The sequence below is a fragment of the Leiobunum rupestre genome, chromosome 2, assembly GCF_980474605.1.
Source record: "Leiobunum rupestre chromosome 2, qqLeiRupe1.1.hap1, whole genome shotgun sequence".
In the NCBI taxonomy this organism is placed as follows: domain Eukaryota; kingdom Metazoa; phylum Arthropoda; class Arachnida; order Opiliones; family Sclerosomatidae; genus Leiobunum; species Leiobunum rupestre.
In genome coordinates, this window is record NC_143385.1 from 84419235 (window position 1) to 84431246 (window position 12012).

The window sequence follows — 12012 nt, forward strand, 5'->3', positions numbered from 1 at the left end:
CTGGGTGAGTAAATTTGTGCAAGTTGATATAAATATTAAGTAGGTTATTGGGAATTAGCCTAGCTGATTATTTTTATTGTTATTACCCGGTATTTCACAAAGAATAGGAAACTTGATATCAATGGTAACTAATTGTGGTATCGCGCTTAGCCCCTAAATAAGACCGTCAATATTTTGACGAATTAAAAAAGCAAGCGGGACAGATTGGATTATCCTGCCTTTTATAAAATGAATTGTAGTTGTGAAAAATGTTACATTTAATAGATAGAGGTACTTCCAATGAACATTAGAAAAACGGTAAACATTGAAGAACTGAAAATTCAGTTCAAGCTCTTCATATATACCAGAACCCCCCACATAATATTGCGTGGGATAAAATAGATTTATTATTTAAAGCCAAAATGGGTGTTCATTTGATAGGAGTCATAATATTAAAATATAGTAAAGCTATGGTAAATAGGGATTTTGTTCCCAGTCCTGATATTATTAATTATGGTTTTTTTCCTAAATTTTTAATGCAATATATAAATAGAAATTTTAATTTGACAAAAACACTTTTTTAATATATAATATATTTATTTATATCTAATAATATATATACAGGGTGTTATGTGTTTTAGAAGACGAGTTTTGGGAGCTGAAATTTTCAAATTAAAGACCCTCAACCACGATGAGGTTGTCTAACAAATTCCAGTACTCTAACAAGAGTACTTTTAAAGGTATCAGTTGAACATCGTCTTTAATACGTTATCAACTTAACGGCCTTCTTGATTTTGGCCTAACATTGCTCAACTTCCTATTTCGCAAATCAGATCGAGTAAAAGCTAGTTAACCATAAAATATGACGGGGAACAACTTTCGAATTGGAACTAACTTCGTAGCTCTTACGGTTCCCAAGTTAATTTTAGAATGACCTTGAAGACATGGTTCAAGGTCATTGACATTTTCATAGTTGGTTGACCCCCTGAGCACTCTATAACAACCTAAAATTTCAAAATCGTAGCTAAAACACATTTTGCATTTTAGTTTATATCTAATAATAATAATAATAACAAAAATAATAATAATAATAATAATAATATATATATATATATTATTATTATTATTATTATTATTATTATTATTTTATTTATTTTTTTTTTTCAGTTTAAGCCCACACCTTACTGGTGTGGGCGTTTATTTAGAAGACTTACAAGTTACAATTGACAAGGTGTAATTTTTCCATATCAAGAAGGGCTAAAAGAAATTCTTTTGTACATTTTTTTTTCTGAACAAAGCGTGACATCTATTCATATTTTTACATTTTATCAGAGGATATATTTTCGTATCACAGATTTTAGGGGATTATTATTATTATTATTATTATTATTAGATATAAACTAAAATGTATAAAAATATAAAGAATGAATAAAAAGGTTTAATAAATAACCAAAATATACCAAAGTACCTTTATATGTTAAAGGTACTTTCAAGAAAGACCTAGTCGATATGAAATACGTCATTCGGTCGTAACTTTGGCTTCACAACGAACGGCGACCGAATGACGTATTTTAAATTGACTAGAGTGTCTCTTGAAAGTCCCTTTAATGGTTTGATCTGTGGGTGTTCTGCCCTTTTTAAACCATTAGTCATATGATTGTAACAATAGTCGTTGTATTACACAGTTATTAACCAAATTATATTAATTAAATGTAAGTAATATGCTCAATTAATATAATAATACTTATTAATATTGTTTCGTATTCTCTTCAAGAGATGGCGCTCTATCATTACCACCTGTGTTATGAAAAGGCCCCCTGTTATTAGAGATGGCTATGAATCTATCCGATTCTTCGAAAAATGCGACTTTACTTGAGAGTGTGCCTTGTGGTGCCATCTATTATTGGCAAAGGAAGCTAAAATTAAAAATAGCCAAATGGTAACGTCGTCAGAGAGCAATTGTAGAGTATTATAGTTAGACAACTTATACTCTATTTAGTGGAATTTAACCTAAATTATATATCCCGTGTAAAAATATTGTTTATAATTGGTGTGATCAAAAGTAAATAGGGGGAAAAAGTCTGGCACTTGTGCTCCAACCGCACGACGTCTTATTTGAGGGGTAAAATTTTTGGGCTTCGGAAATGACTTCCCCCTCGCCTCTTTACAGGGACACAAAGGTATCGGTTGTACTCCGCCACGATGAAAAATAGTTCTCTATAAAATACGTGAATATTAAACTTTTGCTTTCGATAATTTGGTTAATTTAGTTCCTAAATAAAGTAGATATATGATAGAAACTAAAATGCGACATTTTAAAAATAATAACGCGACTTTTGAAAAGAAATAAACCGTAACTAGAATAACGCTCACTTAAATCGTGGAGAGCGTGGCGCCATCTAAGAGCGGAGATCGGGACTAATTGGTAAATCTACGGTGTTAAGGCCTAACAATTTGCAAGTTTCACCGAAATAATAGCTACGAGCTTTTTTTTGTTTATTTTACAATTGATATAGTAATTATTAATTAAAATCAACCGTTATCGAAGGAAATAATGGTCAGCATTTGACAGAGAGACTATTTGAAATCGCGAGGCGGTGACATGGTTGCCAGGGAATAAAATTCAAAATTTTCCTCTTGAGCGCGGACCGGAATACCACAAATGCACTACTTCGCGCGTAATGCGCTATCCTTATTGGTTAGAAATATCACGTGATCACTAGCTCTTTAAAAAGGGTGTCAAGCATGGTGGAAGGTAAAATCTAGAGGCAGTGATAGACTTTCTCCTATATTTACTTTTGGTGTGATTTATGTTAATGCCCAATTTAGAATCAATGCGAGGGGTACCTATAAATACCGCCTTTTTTATTTCTACGCTAGCGACATCTATTGAAAAAGAACTATTTAACGTCGAGCTGCCACTCGCTTTAAATCAAGTTGGAGTTTAAAATGGGGTAAAACAGAACTATAAGCTGCAGTCCCAGAAGGAATATACACGTAAGTTCTCAAAAGTTTGAGGGATTACCTCCGCAACAAACCTCTAAACAGCGCCGACAATTTCAACAGCCACAGCCAGGGAGCGGATAATATTGGAACTTTTTCTAATATTCCATTTAAAGGAAATTGGAGATTAAGAAATGTTTGAAATAATCGGATTAGCAAGCAGCAATAATTAAGCCGAACAAAGTTTTCTGTGGGATTTCAAAGCGTTGGGGAAGTTAGAGCAGCTAAGTTAATACTTTTAAAATTCAGACTTTTACGTTTTTACACTTTCAAGGCTGCAATTTAAGAAAAGATATTTAAAATATATACATCTCTTGCTGATCAATAGATGGAAATTAATTTAGAACATTTATGAAATATAACCAAAGATATTTAAGTTTTTAAAAGAATACTAAAAATATATTTTTAATCCCTTTTCAATATCTGTGCCTTGGTAGATCCCAAAGCAATTTCCCCGTAATTCTACATTTGAACTGGTCTGATGAAAAAAAATGATTAAATACATTAACTAATTTTCCTTTCTGCCACCAGGTTTAACAGAAGCTAGAGGTGATTGCGCTAGTTACGTTAAAAACAAGTTATAGAATGTAAGTAATTTAATTTCTACTCCTTTTAAAGGAAGCATAAAGTATTTTAGAAATTGAGGTATTAATTGTGTCGGGGGGGGGGGTAATTTAATTTCTACTCCCTTTAAAGGAAGCATAAAGAATTTTAAAAATTGAGGTATTAATTGTGGGGGGGGGAGTAATTTAATTTCTACTCCCTGTAAAGGAAGCATAAAGAATTTTAAAAATTGAGGTATTAATTGTGGGGGGGGTAATTTAATTTCTACTCCCTCTAAAGGAAGCATAAAGAATTTTCAAAAATTGAGGTATTAATTGGGGGGGAGGGGTAATTTAATTTCTACTCCCTTTAAAGGAAGCATAAAGTATTTTAGAAATTGAGGTATTAATTGTGTCGGGGGGGGGTAATTTAATTTCTACTCCCTTTAAAGGAAGCATATAGAATTTTAAAAATTGAGGTATTAATTGTGGTGGGGAGTAATTTAATTTCTACTCCCTTTAAAGGAAGCATAAAGAATTTTAAAAATTGAGGTATTAATTGTGGGGGGGGGGGAGTTATTTAATTTCTACTCCCTTTAAAGGAAGCATAAAGAATTTTAAAAATTGAGGTATTAATTGTGGGGGGGTAATTTAATTTCTACTCCCTTTAAAGGAAGCATAAAGTATTTTAAAAAATGAGGTATTAATTGTGGGGGGGGGAGTAATTTAATTCCTACTCCGTTTAAAGGAAGCATAAAGAATTTTAAAAATTGAGGTATTAATTGTGGGGGGGGGGTAATTTAATTCCTACTCCCTTTAAAGGAAGCATAAAGAATTTTAAAAATTGAGGTATTAATTGTGGGGGGGGGGGGGTGTTATTTAATGTCTACTCCCTTTAAAGGAAGCATAAAGAATTTTAAAAATTGAGGTATTAATTGTGGGGGGGGGGTAATTTAATTTCTACTCCCTTTAAAGGAAGCATAAAGTATTTTAAAAAATGAGGTATTAATTGTGGGGGGGGAGTTATTTAATTCCTACTCCGTTTAAAGGAAGCATAAAGAATTTTAAAAATTGAGGTATTAATTGTGGGGGGGAGTAATTTAATTTCTACTCCCTTTAAAGGAAGCATAAAGAATTTTAAAAATTGAGGTATTAATTGTGGGGGGGGAGTTATTTAATTTCTACTCCCTTTAAAGGAAGCATAAAGAATTTTAAAAATTGAGGTATTAATTGTGGGGGGGGGGTAATTTAATTTCTACTCCCTTTAAAGGAAGCATAAAGTATTTTAAAAAATGAGGTATTAATTGTGGGGGGGGGAGTAATTTAATTCCTACTCCGTTTAAAGGAAGCATAAAGAATTTTAAAAATTGAGGTATTAATTGTGGGGGGGGAGTAATTTAATTCCTACTCCCTTTAAAGGAAGCATAAAGAATTTTAAAAATTGAGGTATTAATTGTGGGGGGGTGTTATTTAATGTCTACTCCCTTTAAAGGAAGCATAAAGAATTTTAAAAATTGAGGTATTAATTGTGGGGGGGGGTAATTTAATTTCTACTCCCTTTACAGGAAGCATAAAGAATTTTAAAAATTGAGGTATTAATTGTGGGGGGGGAGTTATTTAATTTCTACTCCCTTTAAAGGAAGCATAAAGAATTTTAAAAATTGAGGTATTAATTGTGGGGGGGGGTAATTTAATTTCTACTCCCTTTAAAGGAAGCATAAAGTATTTTAAAAAATGAGGTATTAATTGTGGGGGGGGGAGTAATTTAATTCCTACTCCGTTTAAAGGAAGCATAAAGAATTTTAAAAATTGAGGTATTAATTGTGGGGGGGGAGTAATTTAATTCCTACTCCCTTTAAAGGAAGCATAAAGTATTTTAAAAAATGAGGTATTAATTGTGGGGGGGGGAGTAATTTAATTCCTACTCCGTTTAAAGGAAGCATAAAGAATTTTAAAAATTGAGGTATTAATTGTGGGGGGGAGTAATTTAATTTCTACTCCCTTTACAGGAAGCATAAAGAATTTTAAAATTGTGGTAGTAATTGTGTAGAGTAGATCTTTGATTTCTTCCGCTCCTCTCTAGTGCCCATGGCCATGGGCCCTAATGCCCAATTCAAACTTAGGGGGCCCTTGATATATTTATACAGACCGCTACAGATTCCCCCTCAAAGTCAACCAACAGCGCCCCTATCGTCTAGAACGTGAAATTCGTTTATCCTCCACGGAATTGAATGTATTATTTGATTTAATTTAAATGTGTAGCGTTTGCTTAATTAATATTAAATATTCAAGATTTCAAGAATTGGATAAATTTAGTACAAATTAATTTTCATTGTAAGCTGCGAGCGACTAAAGGAGCGTACAGAAAATTATTGAAAAACCTTAAATTAAATTTTTAAAAGTTCGATTAAAGTGACCACGAGTGATATTTGTAGAAATGCAGATGTCATTCACTACGCCTGATTATTTTATCCCTTAATCTCAAAAGATGAAATAATGATTAAAATTAATAGTAATTGAAATGATCAAGTAATAACTAAAACAAGTTGGCAAGCCAAAATATACCTCTCCTCGTAAGAGTTTTTAATTTTCAGAGGAGCGTAACTGTATCCGCGGTTCTGCGGTAGAACGCTCACCTGTCGTTCAAGAGGGCTCGGGTTCGAATCCCGGCCGATTAAAAAATTATACTACACCAATGACAAAAAGAGGGCGCTTTTGGAAAAACCTTTTCCCTGATTCTAAGAAACTGCGTACGCAGTGATTACCCTTTGCCTCGAAAATGCGAACGCGTTCGCAGGCCTGACAGACAGACAGACCCACCCACCCACAGACAGACAGACAAACACGTTGGTTGTATAACCCCTCCTAGGGTACAAAGTCCCCTCGGAGAGGTAATTATTATGTAAAGGACCTTGTTATTAGAGATGGCCATGAATCTATCCGATTCTTCTTATGGAAAAGGAAGCTAAAATTAAAGATAGCAAAATGGTAACGTCGTCAGAGAGCCATTGTAGAGTATTATAGCTAGACAGCTTATACTCTATTTAGTGGACTTTAACCTAAATCATATATATCCCGTGTAAAAATATTGTTTATAATTGATGTAATTTATGTTATTGATCAATTAACAAATGATCCAATCAACGCGAGGGGGACCTTTAAGTACCGCCTTTTTTAATTCGACGCTAGCGACATCTATTGAAAAAAGAACTACTTCACGTCGAGCCGCCACTTGCTTTAATTCAATTGGCCGGGTTACAATGCGTCGGAGGGTCAGGGCTGGATTAAGACTTTATGGGGCCCTAGGCCCAAGTTAATTTTGGTGCCCCGTTAGAATAGCGAGCGAAGCGAGCTTAGCGCTTCCTCAATTTTTAATTGAGAAATGGAAGGAAAATTCATTTCGCTGCCAGATTTAGTATGTCGTCAGGGGCTAGACGGCAGTCCGTCAGGGAATGTGACAATGAAACGATTTTGGTTCATAGGGTGGACGCATTTACTAAAATTACTCCGGAAAATATTTTGTGAAAAGCAAATGATTAAAGTTTTGCACTTTTATTTTTTTCAAACCCTCTTGGTGCCCCTTGTAGGCTTGGTGCCCTTGGCCCAGGACTATTCGGCCTATTGGTTAATCCGGCCCTGCGGAGGGTGGTGTAAAGCCCTTTATGCCACGCGGACCACAAGCTCCTTAAACTCACTATTACAGTTCATCTCAACAAATGACAACAAGTTTTTATGGAAATGGGAAACTGAAGAACTCGGGGAAAACCCCTTTAATCAGTGGGGAGAAAACTTTTAAACTCAATGCGAAAGGAGGTGTTCACTCGCAATTGCCAATGTCACAAACTGGGAGATAAATAAAAAGTAATAATAAAGCGTAAATCAAGTTTGGAATAATATAAAAATTATTGAATTAAACAAATTATAGATAGTAGACAGCTTAAGCTATAGAAAACGGCAAGAAAACGAGAACGGGTAATTTGTGCGTCTACACTCCTACAAGTTTACCCTACACGTTTCCGTGCCTTAACCTCTGTATTTTAAAATTGCAATTTTCTACCAAAGCAAAAACTATCGAAAATAACGTACAATTTTCAGTAAATGGTTTAATCCTTGGAGTGAAATGTTGTGTCCCGTATAATTCAAAGTAAATGTGGTTTAATCCTTTGGAGCAAGAATGTTGTGTCCCGTATAATTCAAAGTAAATATGGTTTAATCCTTCGAGTGTAATGTTGTGTCTCGTATAATTCAAAGTAAATATGGTTTAATCCTTCGAGTGTAATGTTGTGTCTCGTATAATCCTGTACATTATAATAAAATGTTGTGTCCCGTATAATCCTGTATAATAAAATGTTGTGACTCGTACAATCCTGTATAATAAAATGTTGTGTCCCGTACAATCCTGTATAATAAAATGTTGTGTCCCGTATAATCCTGTATAATAAAATGTTGTGTCTCGGACAATCCTATATAATAAAATGTTGTGTCTCGTATAATTCTGTATAATAAAATGTTGGGTCTCTTATAATTCTGTATAATAAAATGTTGTGTCTCGTATAATCCTGTATAATAAAATGTTGTGTCCCTTATAATCCTATAAATTACAACATATAATCTTATATCATAGAAACTGCTTATATTTAAATGTTGTGCCTCGTATAAACCTATAAATTTCAAAATATAATCTTATATTTAATTCAGTTATTTAATTTTTTGGTTGGGCTTCCTATTTTGAATTCCTATGTAATTTCAATACCTATATTATGTGTATTATCTATTGTTTATCGTATATAATAAGAATATTATTCATTTCATACCACCAAGAATATACCAGAAACCGAAATGACAAATCATTTAAAATTATGATAACAATAATATAATTTTTCTGAAAGATTAAAATAAAAAGAAAGTAGAGACCAGAATTGATCTATTTATATATAGATCAATAGATCAATTCTTGGTAGAGGTAACGAAATATATTTCAAAATATTACAGAGCTCAAAAAGTCCCTGTTTTTCAAGGTCCCTAAACTACTATCAAATAGGGATTTAGTCTCTAAAGTACCACATTTTCAATAAATCCGGGGAGTAGCAAAATCGACTTGAAATACTCTTTTCATAATGGGCAGTTTCCCAAATTCCCAAGGCTGATGTGGAAGCTTTCGGGAATATTTAAAACTAACAAGGAGAAATCCCGAGGTGTTTCCCCCCGATTTTATTTTCAAAATCGGGGGTTAAATAGACCTTCATGGACCTTGGAAGCTCCTGAAGGAAATAGTTTCAATGGCCATTCGTTTGGCCATGCCAACCAAAAATGTTCTTCACAACTCAAGTTTCAACTTTCTCTACGTAAAATAGCATGGGAAAATCACGGATTGTAATTCAGAGAACGTTTAAATTTGAGTTGTGAAAAACATTTTTGGTTGCCATGGCAAAATGATTGGTCATTTGAAACTTTCCCTTTGAGAGCTATCAAGGTACATGAAGGTTTACTCAACCCCCGAGTTTGAAAAAAATCGGGGAGAAACATCTCGGGATGTCTCCTTGTAAGTCAGCTCTTCAGATAATTTAGTTAAAATAAAAAATTAATTTTGTTTGGATCCTATTTTTTAAAACTTGTTTCCTATTTTACCCCATTTAGTTCAACTAAATAATTAATTTTGTTTGGATCCTATTTTTAAAAATTTCGTTTCTACTTTATTCTATTTAAGCATTTTTAATTTAAAACGTTCCTGTTTGCCCTAGTTATTTTGATAATTCCGGAGGGAGCTATGCTAATAATATAAAATGTTACGAAATGAAGAAATAAAAAAAATTAATAAGCCAATTGCTAATAAGAAATTCTAAACTAAATATGTAAATTAAAACATTGTTCAACGCCTCGGCGATGTAATAACGGTTTTTTCAACCCAGTTTTCGATGCAAATAAATTTAGATCTTCATGAATAAAACATTTTTGCATATTTTCTTAAGTCGACTCTGAACTTAGCGAATAAAGTTTCCTAATAACCGACTCGAATAGTGCTTCGAACCGATAAACAGATGACAATTGCGTAATCTGAACAGAAACAATAGTGGTAAATCAGATCTCAGATTATCCGCATTTACGTTCAGGTATTATCAGATCACGGTTCAAAATGAAAAACAGTTTAGTCCCATACCTAATCCGAATTCAATGTAAACCGAAAAACAAAAGTGGAGTGGATTTCAGATCCCTCGCAGTTCTCGATTTGACATTACCCTCGATTCAATTCCCAACGAAATTTTAATCACTATTTATTTTGATTTCTTTCCACAAGATATTATATCTACTAGGGTGGTTAATTTTCCGGAAAAATAAAATGCGGAAAAATTTCCAGAAAATTTTCCGCAAATCGGAAAAATAAAAAATTTAAACATAAATTACTTTTCAAGGGTTTTTAATGTTTTAAACTTTTTATCGATTTAAAATGACTAATATCAGTAAACATACTACAAAACATTAATAGTGTTACATTGTTAACCAGTTTAAACTAGTCTATAGGTTTAGTTTTACTTTTAGATTAGAAAAAATGAGGTGAAAATGCCGCTTTATTTAAATTTGCAAACAATATATTAGACAAATCATGGAATGAAAACGTTTTTAATATTTTTCGGAAAAATACGGAAAATTTTCCGGAAAAAAAGGCCTCGGTAATTTTCCGGAAACTTTTCCGACTTACAACACTAATATCTACTATACGGAAAGTCAGATAACTGTTCAGTTCACCGAATCAAGTGAAATTAATTAAAGAGGATCGGTTACTGGGGTTAATGAATCAGATACAATATGAGATCAGATTTCTTGGGGAGGAAATAAAAAACTTAAAAATAATGTGAATAACTGATTATATCTTCGGATATCTGAAAATTACGACCTGAAAGGCTGAGTAACCTGGATCCGTTGACCGTTGTAAGAGTCAAATGACCAAATGTTTGTCGTGGTCGTAGGCATAGTTAAAATGACCCATTTTAATTAAATTTTGAAGTCCATAAATCAACCGATGAACTGCGTAGTAAAGGCACCCTAATTTTAAATTGTGGTTTCAGATTTATCATATTCGAGGTTAAAACTTAAAATACGCTAACCTATGACAACGCGGACAAAACCATAAAATACGTTAATCAGATAATGTGGAATATATACGTATCATCATAAGTAACATAATATTAATTAGTATGACAATTACTATTATTTAAATAATAATATCCTGGCGGAACTTTTTTTCGACACTGACAGTCTCACAAAGCTAAAACTTGGACTCGCAACCGAACTGAGTAGTATATTATCGTCCTTGATAAAAGTATATTTAGACACTAGAGGGCTCTGTGCTGAGAAGTAAATCGTGGTTGAGCAATATCAATAATAATACTGTTGAGAAGTTATGTAAAACAAATAACCACTTCTTCGATACCGCTTCCTACTCCAAGTAACGAAAAGTAACATTTGGTAGACCCCACCACCCCCCAAACTTACAATATCACCATAAACCTTTCAAAATTAAACAAATTTATTTATTTTTATCTCTAAAACTTATCATAGTGTTATTGCAAGCTAAAGTGGTTTAAAATAGTTGATAGTTTATATTCTGGTATGGAATTATGATACGCGACGTACCATAGATTCTGGTATGGAATTATGATAAGTGACGTACCATAGATTCTGGTATGGTATTATAATATGTGACGTACCATAGATTCTGGTATGGTATTATAATATGTGACGTACCATAGATTCTGGTATAGTATTATAATATGTGACGTACCATAGATTCTGGTATGGTATTATAATATGTGACGTACCATAGATTCTGGTATGGAATTATTATATGTGAAGTACCATAGATTCTGGAATGACGTAAAATTACAGCGACCGATTCCCCCGGGCCCTGTCACGCATTTAGCGTTACGTCATTTACAAACAGCTCCCAATTAGTTCGGTAATAATGTTTGTTAATTGTCATACTTATGATAATACGTATATTTTGCACACGCTCTGATTGACGAGCCTAATTTTTAATATCAGTCGCATATATAGGCTTCTGAAATGACGCGCCTGATACTCGTCGAAACAACCTAGAAATAAATTGTAAGTGAAGGACCGACGAGCTCAACCGTTAAATTGTGTCTCAGACGAAAAGTAATTAACGAAATTAGAGAGGTTAAGTTAAAGTTTAAACGGGTAGCAGCTGCGTACAAAGTTGGTAGAAGTTCTCAACCATAACGTCGTGTCCTTAACTTCTCTGACGACATTTTATTACGTTATCATCAAGAATTTACGTCAATCGCTCAATTTGTTACGAAAATTCAAAAATAACGCAATGGTTCAAATCATACAAGTTATTGCGCGGTTGGGGAGAGTGTCTTGTAATTGACTGAAAATATTTAATTAAAAACTCTTCATATACGGGGGTAAGGGCGTGCTTTTCTCTGTTTACGCCACTGTGGGGGGTATCAATGCAAAATGAACATAA

General features: G+C 33.3%; 1 protein-coding gene across 3 annotated transcripts in view; it reads right to left on the minus strand.

Moving 5' to 3' along the window:
* LOC149959843 (neuromedin-U receptor 2-like) overlaps positions 1-12012 on the minus strand; it is a 185581-nt gene that overhangs the window by 172760 nt on the left and 809 nt on the right. The window lies entirely within an intron of this gene.